Source organism: Dromaius novaehollandiae, chromosome 1 (genome assembly GCF_036370855.1).
Source record: "Dromaius novaehollandiae isolate bDroNov1 chromosome 1, bDroNov1.hap1, whole genome shotgun sequence".
In the NCBI taxonomy this organism is placed as follows: domain Eukaryota; kingdom Metazoa; phylum Chordata; class Aves; order Casuariiformes; family Dromaiidae; genus Dromaius; species Dromaius novaehollandiae.
In genome coordinates, this window is record NC_088098.1 from 36,703,004 (window position 1) to 36,727,284 (window position 24,281).

Genomic DNA, 24,281 nt, shown 5'->3' on the forward strand with positions numbered 1-24,281 from the left:
AGAGGAGTTGAGATATTCTTTTTTTAGCAGTTGTACAGATCTTCCACTATTTAAGTCAACATGATTGATGCAGGGTTAGGAAAATAAAGACAAGGGAAATCATTAAAAGACAGAGAGGTAAGGATTTGGTTTAATGAAGTAAAAATGAAACATGTAACTACTGTAGATACCTTGTTTTTGTAAAACTGCAAGGCGTGGGATGAAAGTGATTTGTGGCAAAAAGTTTTATGCCTTATTGTATCTCCTGACAACAGAGGAGTCTGTGATTCACAGAGATAATGCTGAGTACCTTTCATCTAAAAGGATATCTAAGTGCAAGACAAACTGACTTACAAAATATATACAGTATTAATTACATAAAGTACTGCTATTTATCATGGAGATTCAGCTATCACTGACAGAAACAAAACAAATAATGTGGGCAGGAAATACAGAACGTGTGCTATGCCATCCTTGTTTCTGCAGACCCACACTGTATGTTCTTCAGTGAATCTTCCTCTTTTTCTAATGGCCATGGCACAGTTTAAGTTCTGCAAGTTGCATCTGAGCAGGCTGCAGAGCTGTGCTCTTTTCTGCAACATTAAGTGTAATAACTGGCAAAATGTTTGCCACATTCCCTCACTTCACTTGTCTGCTGCAGAATAATGGCTGTCTGTTGTTACTGGTATCCTGAGAAGAGTTATTCTTTCTGTTCAGGTGGGACAGGCCTGTATTTTGGAGCTCAACATTTCTATTCCATTCCTTGTTGATAAGCAGGGCTCCAGAAATGTTCAATATTTTCATCTGTCTGACAAACTGCAGACTTGAAGCAAAACTACAAATTTTGACTTCCCACTGAAATGAGAACTCAAAAACTTGTGTCTGACATTTTCCGTTTCATGTTTCATTTTTGGGCACTTACAGGAAAAGCAAAGAAAATTAAAAGTTAGATTTGTTTCAATGTTTCCACCTATTCTGAAACAGCAGAGCGGTCAGAATTGTCCCCTCTGGAAAAGAAAGACCTTAGTCCACCTCTCTGCAGCACCTGTGGCAGATGGACATCAATTCTCTTCTAGCACCCAGCAGAAAGTGACACACCTACAGTGCCAGTGAGCACCCTTGGTGCAATGCCTTAATCTGAGATGAGGGAACTCCTGATCTGTCTTTCAAACACTGATCCATTTTACATAAAGCTCATCCAGTCAGTAAAAGGTAGAGGATGGCTGTCTAGCTGTTGGGACACTGACGCAGGAGATAGTACTTGAATACTACAGCCACTGTTCTAGTAAATGTCTGACTAGCTCACCTTAGGTGAAAAATTGTCAACAGAAAAAAAATGAAAGTGCCTAATGCAGAACAGCAGATAGCCCAAAAAGAAGATAAGATGGAGATAAGCTTCAGATCATCTGAAGATGAGGAAGGGTCTCCATATCCTAGAAAGCAACCTGAAGACTCAGAAGCTGTGTAAGAGGGGATTTTCTGGAGTTTATGCACAGTCCTCTTTTCTCCCCTCCCCCCAAGTTCTTTTTTCCAGTCAAAGCTGCTTACCGAATTAGACCTGGATGTGGAATGCTTTGGGATTACTTTTATGTGACAAATTTATTGTTCACCAAAGATGCTTCAGTCAGTTTTACTCGGTCTTGCTCATTTTGAAATGGGTTAAAAACAAATCTGTCTAAAAGAATATGAATGTCCAGACATCCATACTATCCTTAGGAATGCTGACACAGCTAAGAATTAGTCCTCTTATTACCATTTTGTCCTCTGAAGCATGAAGTCATCAAAAGGAACTAGGAATGCATAGATTTTTACTTCTCTCTTGTTCACTTCCACAGCCAGGGGAGCCTTTCTGAAACCTGACAGTAGAAGAATGTGTTTCCTTAAATAAACCAGAACAACAGGCACTTATTTAAACACTCTATTCTATAAAAAAGATCAATTTTAAATTAACAGGACTGAACTTTCACAAAAAAGGAAAGACTTGCATTTTAAAACTGATATCTGCTATAATCTTTCTATTTCAGTTCAAGACAGTGCCCCTAAATTGTATACTCCCAGCAGGTGAAACCAGAGGAGCAAAGTAAGATGTCTCTGAATAAAATGTGAAGCTGGAATATTTTAAGCCCTGCACTATTATTTGGCTTTCACAGTTAATTATTCCAGTTATTATCTCAGCAAGAAATGTTCCTTTATATTTGCATGCTACTCTTATCTTTCATCTTTAATTGCCTACTCACATTAATTATTAGTCTGGGAAATTCTGGGGATGGAAAAGAAGAGTCTCTTAAAACAATGACTGTGCTAAAAAATAAGATTTCCTTAGCTGTCTGGGCATTAAATCCACTTCTTGCAATTATTACATCACTTGTGATTTTGTTTTTAAAAATATGCTTTCTGGACTTACAAGGTCAAGAATAATTCTCCTCAAACATGAAAGATCTTCAAATCATGCAGAGTTGTCTTCCTGAGCTTTGCAAACAGTCTGTACTATTACATTTGGAAGCATGAATTGCTAAATGTGTCTCTCCAGGACACTGGCTGAAAATGTCATTGTTAATATCATCAAACACTGCTGAAAATTTTATTCTCTCACTAATCCACTTACGCCAAAGAACCCATGTTCCCATATGCTTTTTAGATACCAAAACCCCTTGTCCTCCCTAGCTGACACATAACCTCCCATAAAATTCTGTATGCCTCAAATTTCTCAGTATGAAAATGAGAATGACTTAAACAGGATTGAATGTCAAACGAAAACAACAGAGATGGTACTGTGGTACTGTAATGAGCATTCATTTCATCTTCATTCAAGAAAAAAGAATCTTAAAAGATCCAGGGGAGCAGCTGCAGAGCGCTCTGCTCGCTGCTATGGTGAAGTGCTGCAGAGCCTGGTCCTGCCACTGGCTTGCACACTGGGCCTGCAACTTTAGCTATCTTGAGTTTGAAAGATAAAAAAGAAAAGAAAACTCACTCTTCCATGATTTGTTTAATCTGACAGGGATATTCCATGCTACTATCATTTGTCTAGATATTTGGATGTGAAAGGGGACACAGATCCATTGATTACAATTTGCTGATTTACACTAACCAGGGTTTTATCATTCCTTGGCCTTTTTAAAGCACAGACTGTCTCAGTGCCCCAGGGGAGAGGCAATGTTAGCCTGCTTCTCTCCTTCATCTGGACTCCAATAACTAGCTTTAGGACAGTGAGTGAAAGCACTTATTTTTTTCTGTTCCAGGCATCAGCATCAAACCCATCAGTACTGGCTTCATAAAAGGTGTAGAGAAGAGGATCAAGCAGAGCTCTAAGAGAACAGGTGAAAGATTTGACAAGTAAGATAAGTTCAAACACAGGCCCTTGAATAATGGATTTTCATGCTAATCTTCCTGACAACTAGACACAAACTATAGATTTCTTTTTTCTAACTAGACTCTGCTAAGGTCAAGTGCTCAGCTTACGGTAAGAGGATGGAAGAACTGTGATGCTCCTCCAGTAGTAATAGAGGGAAGAGAAATAAGCAAATCCAAAGCTGCCTGAATATGGTCAGAATCCTTCCCTTAACTTTGATGGATTTGGGGCAGGTTCATATTAAATGAGCAAACGTGACATTAGGAAAACTGATAATGCTTTGTCAGAATAAAGCTAAAAAATTATGCACAAGATGTCATTTACTTCTCTTAAAGCTTGTCACTGTGCATCTCCTCTTTGGCCTATACCTGATAACTCTAGACATCACTTCTCTTTTCACATGCAAGCTCCTGCTGCAGCCTCCACTTCTGTGGGCTACTTCTCAGGGCGCATGTTGGCTTTATTGATAGCTTTAATGTTAGGATTTAAATCACTGTTGCATAAAATCTGCTGAAGTCCATTAGTTTACAAACCATGGACTCAGTAACTGCCTAGTTACTTCCCTTTTGGTGGATGATTTTACGCTGTATGTCCTCACATAGATTAATGCAGTGAAATGTGTGAAGTGGGTTGATATACAGCATATATAGCAGACATGTAACTTTCTAGACAGGTGGTAAGGGACTATTTCTAGAATCTCTTCTTTAATATCCTTAACAGTGATCTAATAAAAACAGTGTCTCTGAATGGGAACAAAAGGACTCTTATACTTATGAACAGAGAGTAAGCAGAAATGCAGAACATCTTGCTAGAATGCAGATTCTATTAAAATCTCACAGGGGATGGCTGTTATAAAAGGGACATGTATCACACAGGTTGAATTTCTTAAGAAACTGGGAGGAAAAAACAAAGGAGTAATTTTTTCAATTAGTTTCAAACTCAGTTTGGAAGCTCTCTAGGAGCAGAAAAGAACCTCTCAGTTATATTGATGTGATACTGAACTGTACTGAAAGGCTGAACAGCTACAAGCAGCTGCCTGAAAATATATGTACCTGTTAGGTCACTGGGCTAGATTTGTTGCTAGTGTAATTCCTTTGAAGTCAGTAGTGCTATACCAGCCATATACTTTCATTCATCATCTTTTATCATCTACACTTCAATTTTTGGAATAATCAGACATATTGTGCGTGGTGGGCATATGGTGTAGCTGCAAATCAGAAGATCTACCCTGAAACTATTTTTGGTTATTTCCCTCTCTCTTGTCACAAAACCAGAAATGTTCGAGAATAATAAACAAATACTGTAACCGAATAGCTGTCTTCTGTTATAACAACTATTCTGAAGAACCCAGGGACACACAATTCAGTACACACAATACAAGTCCTGTTTAGCATTTTTCATGACACTAGATGATAGCGGCAGTGCATGAAATAGTTCTCTCTATGGTCCTAAACAGAAAGATATTAGACTGGAAAATGAGCATAGGCAATCATCTAGCATTTACTTTCCACTGGCAAAAAGAAGGGTCGATTTTTTTTAAAACCTTTTTAAGATAAAATAGTAAATAATTCTTACTAATTAAATTATTTATTTACAAACATTAGAAATGAAAGCTTTCTGTGAATCCTATGTATGTCTTTCAAAGAGTTCGTATTTAAGAAGAATGGTAGTAATGCTATATCAATTCTTCCTAAACCTGTCTTTAATAAACATATATTGCTCACTGGGGTAAGTGTTTCCAAAATACTTGAATGTATCATATCACTGCCTCTTTGCTTAAAAGACAAGGTAGTTTTAATTTTTCAGATAGTCTTATGGAATACAAAACCCTATCCCCGGTGGGAAGAAATTTAACTACTCCCTCTCCTTATCTCTAGCAACAATGAACCCTGCTCTTCTAGATATGCCTAATATTTTAATGACAGTAGCAAACATCATTGTCCTGTGTATTCCCTCTCCCTAGACTGCTGCATAATTGTATCTTTCCCTGCAACAGGGAGACAAAAGTACTGCTGTGCCAATTAGCTTTTCAGACCTTTTTAGGTAAGGGAATCAAGCCTAATTGAAACACACTGTGACAGTTTGGTTGCTCCAGGTCACATCAACAGTGCAGAGGACATGAGGTAACTGATTAGTTATCCAGTGGGCATTGCTCATTGTTGAACATGCAAAGAGGCATTCTAAAATTCAGCTCTGACACTGGAGAAATGCCATATTAAATGTATCTCTCTGCAGCATCTCATCACAGTTCTTTGGAGCTTGCTGAGGGGACTGTTCTTTGCTGCCAATCGTAAGGTGTCATCCATACAGAAAATTTCAGCTTCATTTACAGGAGAAGAAAAAAGGAGGAGAATATTAATGAGATCACAGCAGTTTTAAAGTTAGAAGGGTCAGCTGTGTTTCTGTATGGCAAATGCAAAAACCTAACAATACAGAGCAACTTCTGTTCCATTATATTGCAAAATCATCTTCTAAAGCTACAAAAATGCCATTGTGCTAATAGTTTGTGTGGAAATCAGTGCATCATGCTATTCCCTTTCTGTAGAGTTCTCAGAAATAAGTCAAAAATATTCACATATGAATAATCCTATCATTGCTAGGAAAGGATCACTGTTAAAGTTTCTTTCCTTAAAAATGATTTCTCACAACTCATGCAAATTTTAGAGAGTCCTGGTAAAGGTTTAAATCCTTCCTTTATACTCTCAGTAGAAAACAAATTTAAGCACCTACCGGTTCCAAAAAAAAAAAAAAAAAAAAAAAAATCAAATCACCTATTGAAGGAGAGGCAGTTTAAAGCCACTCCTTCAGAGCTCGAAGATGTTGTGAAGGGTAATCACAACTTCTGTTTCTCATTTACATCTCTTTTCTGGCTTGCTATCATCTCAAACATGATATAGCTACACTTGAGTGTCTGATGTTTCCTCCTGCAGCCCTCACCCTTCCCATTACTGATGGCAGCCTAATCAGCAATTTAGGGACACTAGTTCTTTTGTGTTCTGCTCAGTCCTTTGAAACTCTCAGTCCTGGGAGAGCCAGAAGATTACGAACAAACCAGGCAAAGGACATCCTCCCTTAAAGGAGGGTTCCTTTCTACCTAATGCTCTCAGGCACAGCACAAACTATGTGCTGGAGCAGAAGGGCTGATGACTTTTTTGGTTCTACATTTCTCATTTCATCCTGTATAACCATAGGTGTTCTTCACCTAAACACCAGTTCTGCAAGACTAGAATAACTGATCCTTTTTCCAGCAAGCAGAGTTCATTTCATTTATTTTGAACCAGGTTCATGTTTCTATCTTCAGCACTATGAAATTGATATCAGTTACAGCTTTTAATCTCCACTAATATTGGCACCCCTCTCATTACTACCCACAATCTATCCAGGCAGATGGCAGGATTATCCTAGTCTGATGGGAGATACTGACCTATATCTCTTCACGAATTCAGTTTCTCACCAGAGACTCGTTCTGCAGTAAGAGAAAAGAGATTCATTCACTAATGCAGGAAGCATTAGTATGTGCAGTTATATCATCTACGGAGAATGAACTTCATTAACACAACTAATACAAAACCATAAAACCTTTAAAGAGCAGCTGAGCTCCCCTTTTTTTTTCTTTTTATGAAACATTACCATTGATTTGCTTTCCCAGATGTACTCCTTGTTAGAGTCTGATGGCTAGCTTAAGTGTTTTATAAGAGAAAGAAAAATCTCCGAAGGCTTTATCTCTCTAAGGACCACATTTATTTGCAGATTTTTTTCATGATTTTTCCTGTCTCTAATAATATCACAGCACTTGTAATAAAGAAGAATGTCTGTCCAATATAATCTCCTAAGACAGACATTATGCAATTAACAATTAACTATTAATGGAAGTGAAGATTCAATGTTTGTTTTTTCTCCTGTTTCTGTGCAGTCATGCTAAATTGAGTAACAAGTGAGAACAGCTCAGTTCACACTGGCAGGCCAACACAGCTTTTAAATGTATCCAATACATGTTTTCCTGTTAAAGCACACAGGATTGAACAATAATGTATGTGGCCATTTGGGTTTTCTTTTCCTCAGCAGGTAATAACTCTTGCATCTTTCAATAGCTTCATAAAAAAATTAAACCATTTTGCAGAACCATTTTCCACAATTCACTGGAGAACTGAGCTGGAAGAAGGAGAGAGATTGATCAAAGAAACCTCAAATTGTCTCAAAATGATTCTTCATGTTGTCCTCCATGACTGCTTTCACACAGCTTTAAGGTGTACACAGGTATACATGGGAGCACTTAAGTAATTCATCTGACTGAAGCTTAACATTTTGCTACCAAAATGTATATAGGTAACATGGTGATGGGTACACAACAACAATTTTGAATAGAATGATACACAGTATTTGATGGAAAAAACAAGGAGTCCAGTCATGGTATGATTTGGGAGAATATTGAAAGATTTACTAGCAATTTCCTACAGAGTACATAGCTGATCTTCTCACAAGTTATGGCAAAAATAGAAAGGGAATACAGAGTGATATAGCATAGCAGAGTAATCCAAGACATGAAGAAGACCAAAAAAGAAGAATTTCTTTGAATAGAAATATAGATTAGAATCTTGATAGTTAAGGATTCTTTTCACTTGGACAAATAGGGAGGAATATGAAGACTAGATTTCTCTAACAAGGCCTCCTTGGTGACAAAGGAGGAAGTGGCAAGCATCCTCAGAAAAGATCCCCAGAGAGAAGATATGAGACCCCCAATTAATGGCCTTTTGGAAAAGGAAGATGTGGATGGAATGGGAACCTCCATTTATGTACTGGTCTCAGTCAGTTGCCACTCAGGTCAGTAGGCTCTACATCTTCCATCACTCCCCTTCCATGTGGTGAAGTGGAAAGAGAAGAAATTTAGTATTAACCATTAGGGAAGCAACATAGTTGAGTCACATGAATAGATCTAAGGGCAAGAAATACTACTAAAGAAAGCCACTATTCCCCACCACCACCCTATTCCCAGCCTAGGGGATGAAACAAGTAGAAGAGAGATAGGAAATTAGGCAGCATAAGAAAGAAAAGAAAAAATGTAACATGGGGAAAAAATTATAGAAAAGAACTAGAATGAAGTGACCTTCAGTCACCAATGTGTAATGCAAGAAAAACTAATCTGGCAACAACCTGATCTTCAGTAAAGAAGCCACACAAGAAATCTGGTGTTTCTGTACTGACAACCTTATTATTTTCCTTCTTCTGTTACTTCCTACCCAACACTGCCACATAGCTTCTTTCTTGCAATAGCCACCTCAACACCAGTCCTGACCTTATACGTAACCTCTCATTCTAGGTTTGTATCCCAGTATTGAGACAATCCACTCAGAGTGCAACCTTCTCAAACATTAGTGGAGCGATTAGTTGCTGAATAAAATCATGAAGCTGCAAGAGATAAGCACACTTTATAGGAGAATAGCAGTACACCATTAATGTCATCACGACATTTGCCACTGAATTCAGTCAGTAACGAAACAAGTCCTATAAAAATGAGATTTCCTAACACATTGCTCTCAAAGAACAGTTTGTCCCACATCATGGGGAAGCTACATCTCTGGCAGACTTATAGTAATGAAATTTTTCGATGACCTTTTACTTTGTCTCTTTACATTACAAATAAATGTTAGCATACAATTTTTTGGATCAGTTGGCCTTCCTAACAATATTCTCCTGATATATTTAAAAGACTCTAAGATGACGCAAGGTGGGTGGCTTTCTTTGCTCTGAAAGGATCTATTTTCCAAATAGTTATTCTCTCTGATTCATCATTTTACAGCCTACCAATGAGAAAAATCAAACTTTACCTATAGCTATTCACTTAGCTTTATTACAGGTAAGGAGGACAACAATCAGCAATAAGTGAACAAATATTTACAAGCTATGGTTACCGAATAAGAGCTCATGATCACAACCAGGAAAACAAATGAACTTTAGACAAGAGAAGACATGATAATGCAGATTATATATTAATAAAACTAAATTACTGACCTGATTGTAAATTTCATTCAGAATGTGCTGGGAATATTCTAAATATGTCTGCCATAAAGGTATATGCAAAATTTCTACCCAAGATATTTTTCTAAAAAATCCAAAGAATTTTTTTTTTCCCAAGGAAACATCTTCATTAGAATTTTTAGTTTTCTCTAAATTTTCCACAAAGAGCAACCAACATTCTTGAGTGAGGTCACATTTAAATCTACCTCTAAAAGAATAGTTTGATGCATCTTGCAGGATGGAAACTGCACACTGAAGTTAGCAGCTTTAGAGATAGTTTAGCTACCAGCCACAAAATCTGGCTATATATTTGTTTTAGTTTTGCTCAGTAGGCATCCTAAACACTTGGTGAAAGCTTTCTGACAGAACAATTTGTTATTATAAAGTGCTGTTTCAGCAGAACACTTTTGCTTTTGTATATTTTTTCCCAAATTATCTAGACTTTTTAATATTATAAAGACATAATGCTTTATTCAGACAAAGTCATTCTGAGATTTCATGATATTACTATTTATTTTAAGATCAAGCCAATTTCACAATCTCAGAAGGAGAATTTTGTGTTTCAATCAGCTCTAGGATTGAAGAACATTAATGAATTTATCTTTGATAACCTATTGAGAGACCAAAGTCATCAATATTTGTATAGTATGCACACACAGATAAGGGCAGTATAGAATAGCAAAACACCATTTTTTCAGCATGTTCTGTGCAGTTTCTCCCTTAGAGTTGATTGTTTATAGTTCTCCTTTCTAGTGAGATGCACAAATACAACTTACCAGCCATACCTACAAGAGCGGAATAGCATTTTGTCCCTCACTATCCTCTGGAGGGCTAGAACAAGATCTGCACACTTTTTTTTGGCTCTGTCCAAATCAGCTCTGCTACTGCTGCCAATTCCGTGGAAATATGGATAATGCAGTTCAATAGCCCTACTTCAAAAGCCTTCATATTTTCAGATTATTTTGTTCCTCTCCACGTGATTTAACACATGAAGGATAACATAAATGCCTTGGGGGACTATTCTGTCTCCTCATCGCTTGTGTGATATTTACTGTAGTGCCAATGGGAGTTACATGTGTGCATACAGGGAAGAATACACCATGGTTTTTAATATGATAAACAAAGAACAACTTAGAAGCAACTTTTTTTTTTCTTCAGCACAACTCTGCAGTGTACATTTGAAGCATAGAAACAATAACAGATTTTGCATACGTAAGGTGGCTGGTTTTAAGTAAATTTGCAAATTCACTTAAAAATCACTACTCACTGAACACTGTGGCTGCAAACTTCTCATAAATTTGAGATGCTAGACTGATACCTGATCTGTGACAGACTTAGTGGTTCTGTGAAAATTAAGTTCATTAATCATTTTAGAGATCTGTATCACAACAACCATATCTAACTATACGTCATCAATTGCATAAGAATATATATACACAATATATAGGGCTGTGTGTATATCTATATGGATATATATAAAATGTGTATGGCTATACATACATCTATACTTTATATATAGGGAGCTACATATGGCAGGGCAATGGGGTGCCGCTTTGTGGAGAGTAGCCTTTATGCTACTTTCAGGAAAACGCGCTGGCAAACCATACACGTGGGAAACTGCTTTGTACAACAGCTTTGAAGTGGAACTCTCACTGAATGACATCACACACACACAATACAGGGCATATTAAATATTGACTATATTTTTTTGTGTGATCATCTATTTTCCCTAAATGTTGGACACTGTATTTTCATAATTTCAACATGCAGATAGATATGTGTTTTTCATATGTACTGACCTTTTCTAACTATTCTATCATTGAAGCAAATATGCTGTAGACAGATGCACACACACGTAAGAGAATTAGGAAGATGTTAATGTTTTGAAAGCCTTTCTATACACTTTGTGTAATTCGTAAACTAGAGAAATTCTAGAGTAGCAAATATGTTGTGTGAAGACTAGTTTTGAATCAAATTATTTTATCCTGTTTCCAAGGCAAGGTTAGGAGTTAAACAAGATAACATGATTTCTTCAGTTTTTAAGGATATTCTTTTCTGTAGAAGATGGTTTGCAATTTTTTTTGGTTTCCTTCCCAGTTCTCCTATGTTTCTCTTTGTGCTTTGTAACTTTTTGTTACTGCTTTTTTTAACTTATCTAAATTGCTTAGTTTTGAAGAATTATACAATACAAAATAAAAAAAGAGGAATAAAAACCACCCCTGAAAAACCATTGGTACAATTCATTCTACTGAATTAAATAACAGCAAAGAGGAAATGAGAAGAAACTATAAAACTGAGTGGAATTTGAAAACTAAAGTGAGCTTCAATTTAACAAATATATGAAATGTTCTATAACATATAAATTTTGGACAAAAATACAAAAAACAAAAATTCAGAGGTTTTCCTAAAGAAAAAGGGGGGGGGGGGAAGACATATAGGAGTTTAAAAACATGCCCAATTACCTTTATAATCAATATCCTTTGTGAAAGAATTGTTGTAATTTATAATGACCATCACTCCTCCCAAAGCTTCTCTGATTTAGGATGATTGTCCACATTTTAATCACCAACCTCTGCAAAATACTGGAAGACGTGTGACATGAATGGAGCCTCTCCAATGGTCTCTTTTCTATACAGGCTTTTCTATAGCTTTCTCTCTTTCAAGAAAACATACCAGAAATGATGAAATGATGTGAGCTCTCTGAAATCAAGATATAGAAGATGAAGAGAAGAATTTTCTTGCCTGTGTCAGACCACAAGAAATAAGCTTTGACCTCCCAGATCAGCCTTGTTAGTTATAGCAGAACTCTGTGCTGAACAGTCTGTCATTCCAACAGCTTCAAACTGAGCTCTACGCATTAATGATGAATTTTGAATTTTGACTGGCAGAACTGAAAAATTAATTTGTTAAAAGTAGATGGCAGCCTGTAATTTCATGCCCTGCTTTTGCCCCACCTGCAACATCTGCATGCAGTACACCTCCCCTGCAAATTAAGCCTTTCACTCAAAAAAAATAAACATATTTATAGTCTGACTCACAGTTTTACCAATAGTTTCACTAAAATGCTGTCCTTAAATTGTCATAAAAGCAAATGTAGGTTTGTTTCTACAGGAGGCATCTCTCATTATGTCAGATTTTTTGCGGTTATATTAATGCAGTGGTTTTTTTTGTCATGGATGGATTCATAACAAATGATCCATCTTCACAAGGTAAGGCCAGATCCAACCTACTGAATGTTTTACCCATGACATAATACCGATTAACCCTTACTGTCATATGGTGAGAAGGAAGGCTTGTACCATCTGCAGTAACACAGTATATATATATATAAATGGCCTTTGGTGGGAATCACTATTTCCATTTTTAAGTGTTACAACTTCGGGGGACATTCTGCATGTAAAATATCTAAGCTTTGGGTTTTCTGTAGTATGTAGCATTAAAAGAAATGAATTTCCTAGAACTCTGGTTTGGAGGCGAACTATGTGTGACGTTGCTCAAGTCTAAGCAAACTGATTGAATTTCTATAAGTTTGCAGTGAAAACTTGCCTATGCCTTTAGCTCTGGACTAAGAACTATCAGATTTCAGGTAATAGAGGACTGGAAAACACCTAGCAGGTTTTTGGATCAAGTTTCTTGCTATTGAACTCAATCAAGTCATATAAACCCATCACAAACTCATACCGTAAGAAACCAGAAAGCTGGGCAATTTGATCAATATCTTTTCTCTGTGAAACTCAGGGAGTACAGATTTTCCTTGATGTTATTGTGAGAAAATCCACTTTGCAAGCACCTTTTCAGAACTATTTGTATACTGTTTTATATTTGTTGAAAGTTTTTCCTTCTGCATTGAATTTATTTCTTTTATTTCTAAAGTCATTACCACTGTATTTGGAAACTCACAAATAGTTAAGGAAGGTATATATGCAGTTACCCCTGAATATGGCAATATCAATAATATCCTGGTTGAATGGAGAGGAAACTGAAGCATAAACAGACAGGCCATGCAGAAAGTCTGTGCTGAAGCTGGTGTTGAAACTGAAAACACTGTGGAGAGCGGTGTAGTTTAAACCCTATTCTACATTAGGGGGATTATGCCTACATTCTCCTGTGTATCAGACTTCCCACCTAGAGCTCTCAAGAACGACTCTGCTTGCTTGCTTATGCTTAGCCCATTTCTACATCTAACAGAATATGGCAGTAATTGTATTCTTCCTTCCTTCCTCCCAGTAATTTAGGGGTTAGGGATGTCATCCAAAATATAGATGATATAGGTCCAATACTCTCCTTTTTACAAAGAGACTTTGATCCACATTTCCCAAGAATGAGTTCTGTCTAACAGGTCTGAGGTTTTTCTAGGACTTTGGGCATTCTCCATGTATTCTTTCGAAGCCACTCCACTGTACAGATAAGAAGCCCAGATCTTGGAGGGAAGAGATAAAGAACAGTTTAGTGATTGCTCTAGGCACAAAAGGAGGCAAGTCCTGGATTCTGATCTATTTTTTATCCAGTGAATGTTTAGTAACACTAGTATTTTGGTATTTTTGACATAATTATTAACAATTAGCAATTCTTCCCTAGAAAACAATAACAAACACATACAAAAACTACTCATCTGTAATTTATGAGCAATAAAATAACATCTCCCACTGGGTATCTCATTTCCATTTATGCTGAAGTTCCTGAACAGAATTTCATTCCATTTTTTAATGTTTAATATATTTCAGGGAATTAAAAATGCAATCATGATTATTAATAAACACATACTATTTATCATATATACATCATGCAACAACTTTGATATCCTTCATAAACAGAGGCATTCTTTTGCAAACTGCTCTATGCGTTTGTATCTCAAAGGACGTTCAGTGGCACCAACCACACTCATGCAGAAAGGTATGATGTGGCAAGTCATTAAAGAAAAGGGGGAGGCAATTAAAGAACCAGGAACATTTTGTTCATTTCAGTTACTCTGATGAAGGAAAGGTTTTTCCTGGATCTTTACCCTGTGAAGCTATTACGTCTCTCCTGGACTGCTGTCCAAACATTATGTTCAGAAGTAACTAATATGTTAAGTTAGGACCGCTACCTTTTCCATTGTGTAAGCACTCTTCAAGCACTGTTTTGCAAAACTAACGCACAAAGGGTCTAAAATACCAGCATGTTACTTAATAGACTTAATATTGTTTGTCATTGATGGAGCAAAGCCAAATGTAAACAGATTAGTTCACTGAGAATCAGGTGTTAAGTTTGTCCTCAGAAAAGGATATCATGAGTGCTGTTAGCCCTTACTGGAAGAAAGAAACGGCAAGACGAGGAATGAAGGACAGTTGCATTCTGGGCAGCTCTACTCATCTTAAGGGAAAAAGGACATGTGACTTTTTTTCCTTTGTACAGACATTGTATCTATATGATGGATAATTTTCAGAGTTACTGAATTGTTCCACACTTTTTCTAGACACGTTTTCACTTATTTAGTCAATAGTATGTAAACTATTGTTGACTAAATATACATGGTTAATAGTTATTTAAAGCAATTCCTCTACTTCCTATATTTTTTTCTCCCTTTAAAAATCCATTGTAAAATTCTCCTAAAAAAGTTTTTAACAAGATATTAAACTCAATGTCAGTAACAACAATTCTAATAAGTCACAGTATGAGGATTTTAACTCCTCTAAAAATAGCATTAAGGAAGCAAATTTTATTAAGAAAAGGCTACTGATGAACAAAAATCATCCATGTTTATATGATATACAGTTCATACAAGGTCAGCACAGTTATTGTAATATTTCACAACCACCGTTGTTGCAGAGATAAGTAGTGCTAGATGGATCTGTAAACTGAAATTTAGTTCATGAAAAGCACAAGATATAATAGGCATTTTCAAGTAATTACAGAAAACAGCAATTTGTAAACATCTTTTTTGAGATATCTGCCTGTTTGTTTTTTAAGCTTTATATTGTGAAGTTCTGGTCAAAATACACCTTACTGCAGCATTAGCAAAAACTGCTAAAATAGAGATAAGTCACAACTTAGTTCTTATACCTTTGCATATTTTATACCATTCCTTCTACGTTTAAGCACAAAAGCTATTTAAAAATTACAAATACTTACATAATCAGACTTCATTACCAGCTATACAGTAGCTGGTATACATTCCTACTTTCAAATTAAGAAAGTTGTGCATGAAATTTTGTTGCCTCTATCCCTTTTTCAGTCAAAATCTTTCCCCAACACATGCAAGCAATTTAAGAAACATGGCACTTCATGAGATTACAGAGCTAGAGATAATCCAGGAAGCTGCAAATAAAATAACAGGATTAAATATATAGTTAGCTCATGGGCTTTAAACAAATTTAGTTCACTCTGTTTGGCTAAAATGCACATAAAACCTTTTTTCTTCCACTAAAACTTCGTGAGAGCTTCTTTATATCATGCTATATCATAAATGGAAAACACTTAATAAATATATGTGCATATTTAGCAAAAAAAATTTTTAAACTTAATTACTTCTGTCTATGGATTTGAAAATCTGGGTAACATTTTATAACACTAAAACTTGGAGTAAGTTTTCATACCTTGCTTACTGGACTATGGCAATAAACATTTTTTGATATCATTTTGTTTGATAGTTGTTATGGAGAGACAATTCATATGCCTTAGGGAGACAAAGATAATTCTGCCACCAAAAAGTCAAAAGAAAACACTTAACTTGCCATGCAATATGCCATTTAGAAATACATACAAACAAATAACACAAATACAAGATATATTTTCAAGGAATGAATATAAAGTGTTTGCTGATATCTTAATTTAAGAAGGGTAAAAGCTTAGTACACCCGCCAAGATAAGGATGTCTGTTTTTCTCAGTGGCTTAATTTCTCTGAATTAGTTAAGGAATTTGTTCTTTCCTACTCCCTTCCTGCCCCCCCTTGGCTCCCACTGATTCCCCTTTACTTAATCAAGCTTACAGTGCTCAGACACCAGAAGCCAGTCATCTTATTAAGACAGAATTCCCACTGATGAATCAATCTATATATGTATTATGAAAACTTACATAACTGCTTGGCAGACAGGAAAGTGCCTTGCATATTCTAAAACATGCAGTCACACACACATTGAAAAATGACAGAAACAGTATAATTTGCTCTATCATCATTACCAGAAGACATTATTAATGGAAATTAAACATTTACCTTGTTTTAGCAAGAATTTTTAACTACCATTTAATTTTTAAAAGGGCGGAATGTGACAGAAATGCCCATAAATAAATTCATACACATTAAAAGAAATCTTCAAGGCAATGCATCTTGTAAAACTTTGTAACCATGATTAAAGAATAACAGATTGGTTATAAGACCATTATTAAAATAAAATGTCCTAATCAACTAATATTTATATTGCCAAATATAGAAAAGTCTGGAGAGTCACAATCAGAACTCCAAACATTGTAATTCTATCCACAGTTTTGGGTTAACTGATCAGTACCAAATATAGGACACAGTCTTGCAAATGCACATTCAGCACTTGCATAGTTTCATAAAACAGGACTACTCTTAAGTGAATGATTCCCATTAGATATTTGATTTCCATATGTGTATATAGTTTTGCAGGTATATAAGAACTGGCTCTGTAAATCTGTAGTTACTTCACACTCTTTTGGATTCTTGCAAGAATACCTCAGGCCCAAAACTAGCTCTACACTACAGCTCCCAAGACATCTTAGATTAGCTTAGGTATGTCAATAGTGCATAACATTTGGGCCTACCGAGTATCTACCTCAGGCCCTAACAACACTGTTGACCCATTGGCACCACAAACATTGCACGCCCTTCCTGCAGAGTCCTGCCTAAGAAGCACTGTTTGAATCATCCCATCATTCACCAGCTCCTTGGAGCAAAAAGGAGAGGAAAAAAGAACCCGGGGCAGCAGTCAGAGCACTAGGCTCATGGCTTTTCCTATCTTCTTCCCAGGTCCTGTTTGCATAACATGGTTTGTACCTTGAAGGAAACTGCTCTAAGCCAAAGGGCTACTCTCTGCCTATGGGTCTGTGCGTCTAAGCATACCAGCTGTCAGCAGTGCTAGCTGCTGTTTGGAAACAGGGGAGGAGGCCAGGGCAGCCTCTGGGGTTAGCTGGAAAAAGGCATGTCTGAGGCAGCGCTTGCCTTGCCCATGCATAGTAGCTGCCAGATACACAACAGCACACAGGTAGGGAAGGTCCACAGAGCTTGCCAGGACTGCACACTGCCAACGTGGCTATGTCATGGCAGGTTGCTCGGCCCGCTTTGCTCACAGGGCATTAGACAGTCTGAAGTGGGTGTGGGAGCAACGACACAGAAAACAAAAGGAAGTCTCAGACCAGAGACTTGGTTCTTGGACCATCTGCTTGCCACCCTGGGGCTGATGCAGGCTCTCTCCAGGGATAGCCACTACCACAGGTCTGCCACAGTCACCGCAGCAAAAGGAAGGGCTGGATGTCGTGCCTGTGTCACGGCACTGCGAAAGAGTCAGGTGGTGTCTATGGATAACCATATCCACCCAGCAACACTGCTTGAGGGCATACATGCTGGCAGACCTGCCCAGTCTCTGCTGTGGGTCAGGTATGCAGTTATCTACAAAACTTGCGGGCAGTAGCCTAAGCCCCCACCTTAAGAGAAATACCGTACAGCTCTGCTGTATTCCATAAACATGCATGGGTGGCTGACAGCCAGGCATCTGGCTGGAGCATGCTGCATGGCAGCTAAGAGGGCCGTTGACAGAAATGATATATACTGCATAAATACATGTACCACGAATACAGTCTGATCCAATGCCTACCAAAGTTAACAGAAATCTCCAAAAAAGCCACATTCCTTTAACTTACTAGTACTGTTAATTCTAGTAGAGTCTTTCATAGATAGACAGGTTGATAGGAATACATGGATAATATTTATATGAATAATTATATTCACATATATACATTTTTATAAATTTCAAATATAAGAGATTAATATTTGTCATGTCTACTAAGCAAGGCATGATAAAGATAAACTAACTACAAAGGAAGGAAGCGTACCCAAAACTGAGATGACATGTAGAAATTTAACAATGAATTCCTGTCATTTCTTTCACAATTACAGCTCTCAAATACTGGTAATGTAACTGCCATTTATTCATGATCTTATTAAGCAGTGGTTAAGAGACTTGGGAAATACACACAATGTGTGTAAATTGTCTTTAATAAAAGCAATTAGATAGTTGAATGAATATTGTTCATTACCACCTATGAGTACAGGGACATCTGGTGGACAATACTGTTATTAGGTATTTTTTCTATGTATTTTCAATAGATATGTTTTCCTCCAAAACTCTGTAAAGTACAAATTTAATCTATGCAATGGCCCACATTTAAGAAAGATTGTGGTTTTTATTCTACTACTAAGGGGCCTTGGAATGTACACCTTTTGATAAATCAGTCTTAAGTGAGATTACTTTTCATTATTTTTCAGCAAACACTATTTTAGTCAGCACTGAAGCAGTAAGCATAGACTTCTTTTTAAGCAAAAAAAAAAAAAAAAAACCCAAAACTTCTTTAACATTTTATCAAAACCAACAAAATTTAATCCTGACCATTAAAGTACATTTTGATCCTGAGTTTAAACGGGATTTTCAGAAACCACTTATGTCATTTAATTTCAAGTCTGTACATACATGGGTGTTATATGCCTGACAATAATCCCTGAAGCAAATGGAATCCAAAAGTCTGTGGAAGGCTGCAAAAGCACAGCAACCCTATACCAGCAGAAGGAATCTGCTCTAGTCCATTTTTCCTAGTTTAACGGAAGAAGCAAACAGGTTTAAGAGTATCCACAATGAAGCACAGCAGTTATTTGCCAAGAATAAAATAAAATTAAAAAATCAGACCAAAGCATCTGACTAAAAGCAGAGGTGAGAACACCTGTCATATTATCATAAGATATGGAGAGAAGATGTACATTATAATTCAAGAAAATACCTGCTTCTCCACAACGTCCTCAGAGCTGGTAACGGAAAGGGGTCAGTGCAAATAAAAGGAGCACGCACAGCAAAGGGGAAGACTGTCAAGGAAAGAAAAGAGAAGTAGTGTGGGCTAAGTTATAAAAATGGAAAAGAAAAATAAATCAATAAAATGGTTTCAGCCTACAAGATTAAAGGAAGGAGCAGAAGACAAAGTAGAAAAGAAAAAGGCAGTGAAGGTGACTAGAAAACAAAAGCAAGTCAAGACCTCCATAGTAGTCTGGGTAAGAAGTAACACTGAGGAGATGGAAAAAGGAGGATAGTAGCAGAGCACAAGAAGAAAGAGGAAGTATGAGGAGAGGTGTGTGCATAGACAGAAGTGCACAGAAGAACAATGTCACACTCCAAAGAGAAAAGCAGAGCTTGACTTCCAGTAGTTAGATGGGGGCATGATCAGGGAAGATGAATGTGCTATTTAAAGTATTTTCCCAAGTCTGAATATATGATTAAGGATTTTGAATCAGATTCAGTATTTGCCCTGTTATAGCAGGAAACCCAGACACATATTAAAAAAGAGAAAAGACAAGAGGTAGACGAGGAAAGGATTAAGGATTTATATGACTTGCAGACAGCAGAGTCAGAGAAGGGGTAGATGAAAGAGCAGAATCAGCAGGGAGTGGATGGATAGTGAGACAAATGTAGTAACTAGACACTACGGATTATATTTTTGAGGTGCAAGAACTCCAGCAAAGTCATTACAGGGATGAAAGAGAAGGATAAAATGGATAGAGAATACTGCATGGTAAGCACTAAATGGTTAGCAATAACAAAAAAGGATAAGAAAGGAAGAATTTATAAAAACTGTTGCAATGTCCTTCTGAATCAATGCTTCTGAATATGCTACATGCCTGATTAAATGAAGAAAAACATGGGTTTTGTACTGGGCAACATAAAACATATTAAGTATCTAAGACTCATTCTCATAAATTTCACATCAATTCACATCAGTAGTATAATAGCATAAGTCCCAGTAGAAAAAATAATTCAAGAAACAACGAGTAACACAGAAGCAGTTTAGTGCAAGTTTGACTGAAACTATTGTTTAGTTGACATTACTGATTTTGACTAAATGACTCTTGATTATACATGGAGGATTTTAAAAGCTTCTTTGGATAAATAAGTGATCTTTCCAAACAGATTATTAGAGTATGTTAGATTCACTGCACTAAAGTTTGATTCATTCCTTTCAGTTTATGTAACCCATCTGGTATCACCTCTGAAAAACAATTTCTTTCTCCCCACTTCACCCGATAAAGCACCTGGACTATATATGGTCTTCTCCCTCTGTACAGAAGTCTGTATTTTTACTGTCTGTATTTTCACTTTATAGCATTTTCTTCACGTTTTTATCCAACAATGATGCAGAAATCCCTGCTACCTGGAGTTCTGTGAGAATCTCAGTATATTTCTTATCAGGATAATCTGTGTTGAGGCTTGTGCCCATACATTGCTTTCTGATCTTTTACAGCAACTTTGTAAAAGAATAGCTTCTTCATCCAGCTCCTGTCCCCAGAATTCCTTCTCAAAATTGAGTCTTATACTGCAGAGAAATAATATATTACTTTACCCAATATGTCTTCATGGATCTAAGCAAGCCATAATGTGCTGCAGGACACTCAGCTTTTGCTGATAATCTCACTCAGGGCCACCTGGTAAAGACCACAGGGAGATCTACTTATTTCAGAATAGGCAACAAGCCAGTGGTTGGAGCTTTATAGTGGCTATGTGAGGCCTAAACTCAAGTCCCTGATCTGCATGCTTCAGAATAAAGAATTAATGTTTTATCTTCCACATTCCACATGATTGACTGAATGACTAGACTTCAAGGCAATTCCCCCCCCCCCCCCAACACCACAGATTCCATTCAGTCCAAATAGTTAAATAATAATTGGTCTCAAAAGAGGTAGGGGAAGCATTTTGGCATCTAAGAGATCTGTCCTTCTGGAGTTTCCATATATTAAAGGCAAGACCAATTTCAAGTAAAGAGAAAACGCCTCCTGCATGAGCTCATCTCAGGCCTACCCTAAAGAGGAAACAAAGTCACCAAATGACCTAACTTGGGTGGTTTAATTAATTTCCTTTCTGCAAGTCTTGGCTCCTACCAGGTGGCAAAGGAGGGCTTGCACCTGAGCTTCTATTATAGCTCTGTGCCCTGAGGATTGGGATCTTGGCCATACTGGGATGCATAACTCTCATTTCCTCCTCACCTCCCAGTTAAAGTGTCTAAATAGCTCAATTTTTCTCAGTTAAAATACTTTTTCAAACCTCAAAATGCTGTGAAAATGAATCTTGTTTTCTGGCTGCCTCTGTTTTGACTTTTTGACTGGAAGTCTTGACTTCAGTGGTCTCCTGTGCAGCTCAATAGCTGCAAGGAATGGGTGTTCCACTCCATAACTGGTAAGTGATTACAGAGTTGCTTGGGAGCTGAGATGATATCAAAATGCAGATATTTTTGCAATGCGTCAGCCTCAAAGTAATTCTGAAAGCAGAAGTCCACAATTACAGACAAGGGAAAAGAAAAGAAAGCCAAAGATAGAGGCAGAGTAAGTAAAGCCTCCAGGCAGAAGAATAATGAAGAAAGCAAAGATGTAGCTTATGTGTAAAAGTAGGAAAACCAAATTACTATACACTTGAACCAAAGATGTTAGTCCATGTCTTTTTATAAAAGCCTGAAGAAACTATGATAGTAATAACATGGCCAAAGAGAGACCAAAGATCAATAGCAGAGCAGTGAATGGAGAGAGTTATAACAACATTAAGGCACAAGGAAAAGCTAGCAGCTTTTGCTAAACACACAGCCATTTTTGGCAAAAGCTGGGATCACTGGGACTGGTAATGCACAAGTTAATGAGGCCACAGTGATTGAACAGTCTTTTCAACCAGCAGATATGTATTTCTGAAGTATTTAATTTCTTCAGCGGTGATCAAAAGAGCTGACTATACAACCTGCCAAAAGCATTATGGATTCTTCATTTGAAGTCTCTTACCTTTAATGAGAAGAATTTATAGGACTGTGTTCATATAACAGATACAGACTGGTCAACTGGCAGCCCATGAGACAAACAAGGAACTCAAGAAAATTTTGGCTAGCCTCTGGGAAAGCCTCCAGCTGTAAGCCAAGCCATTTTTTCAGTCCACTGAAAGACAGCTGGAGAAAGCAAAAGTGGATTTTATATGGGCCAAGAGAACACATTGCCAGCCATTCAACACTCCCAGGTGGCCAGCCAGCCAAACTGGTAGCATTACAGGAGGAAAAAGGCAAACATGAGAATGAGAAATAGGATTCGACTGTGGATAGGACAGTTGGGAACATCTGAGTTACGTCCCCGGCCTAGAAATACAGTCAACACTCAGTTGCTGGGTTTCAGTTTAACCATGCACAAACGAAGAGACATCAAAGCTGTCCTTACACAACCATGGCTCAAAGCCAGGAGGATACATTAACTCAGTGCTGATGCTCATGTTCTCCAACACATTCCCTGGCACTGGGGACTCCAAGGGACTTTTCGGTTAAAGCTCTGTGGACTCATGCTAGGCCTTAGCTAGCAAGCCCTGTAGATGTGAGCTAAGTCTGTCTGCTGCATCCACATCATGGCCTTGCTATGTCTCATTCATAATATAATGACAGATGGCATCAGAATGTATGTTATCAGGATTTTTTCCATTATCCACAACATCCCAGCTTTCTCCCACGTACATAGTCCATCACTTTGAATGATGGAGAATTAATTATAAGAAATGCCCCACTCTAACATCTGGACAGGAATAAAAATGACCCCTGGAAAAAAAAAAAACAAAACTGTCTATCTCTACTTTTTATTAGCATACATACCTCTACCTCCAAGGTGTGAATAATACCATACTGAATAATATTATTCTTAGACAAAATCTTTTATCTTTCTAGAACCAATAATGTAAACCCAACTATTTATTCAGAACTTGCCTAAAATATTTTATTGAAGCAACTGTGATCATTTCAGTGTAAACATGTAACTCTTTGGCAGAGTAAACTTGCAACTTAAGCTTCACATTAATTTCAGCATGTATTTTTGTACCTTCATTTTACAACAGGGTGCTGATAAGGATTTAGTTTGGCGCTTTTTTTTTTTTTTTTTTTTAAATAAAATTAGATTCCAGGAAGGAAACTATTAAGGTGATAAAAACAGAGTTTAAATCAACACATTTATAAACAAGAAAAGTGAAAAGAAAAAAGGTATTTTCTACATTGTTCATCTCTAAAGGCATGAAGGACTTTGACCATATAGGGTGAACTGCCCAACATGGGTTGTTCTCTAAATCTCTGCTTTTGAAAGTGGGAAAAAGCTCATTCACAGTTACCATAACAATCGCCATCTTTCTTTCATCACTCTACCATTTGCAATTATTTGAGCTGGACAACACTTTACTCCATGAACACAATAGTATCTCATCATACTTACTGAGCAAGTTAAAGTAGAATATGAATAATTTCATTCACCACAGAAAGACAGTAATTAAAATAAAAAACCCACAACTAAAGTAGCACTGCTCCACAAGTATTTTTAATGTGTCAAGCCCTCAGCATTCTAAAATTAATTAAAGCTTTAATGAAAGTTGCCCGCTATCTGACTAGCAAATTTAGTTTTTCTAATATCCAGCCACTCTGGCTTTCAATTAAGACTCAAAGAGCCAAGAACTGATGAGAAGGGACATCATAAATGACTTATGGATGTCCTATTGTTGTGTATGGCACATTTATTATTCTACTTAATGCATCCATATTGTTTTTTAATTCATTCATTACTGAGAGCTTCACATTATGGTTATTTCATTATAGGTTATATCCATTTTCAGATAGTTTCTTAGGAAGCATATTTAAAAATTAAAGCTACAATCAAATTTTTGATTTAGTGTATGGATTTCAAAA

The 24,281-nt window shown here is 36.9% G+C and overlaps 1 protein-coding gene across 2 annotated transcripts in view; it reads right to left on the reverse strand.

The window, feature by feature from the left end:
• Positions 1-24,281, reverse strand: part of PTPRR (protein tyrosine phosphatase receptor type R) — a 157,416-nt gene that overhangs the window by 108,040 nt on the left and 25,095 nt on the right. Inside the window, exon 1 of one of the 2 annotated variants that reach the window (XM_026100408.2) lies at positions 19,335-19,394. The exons of the other annotated variant lie outside the window; for it this stretch is intronic. The gene's annotated coding sequence lies outside the window, so the exon portion shown is untranslated. Of the gene's footprint in view, positions 1-19,334; positions 19,395-24,281 lie in introns of those variants that run through there. 2 annotated transcript variants of the gene reach the window in all.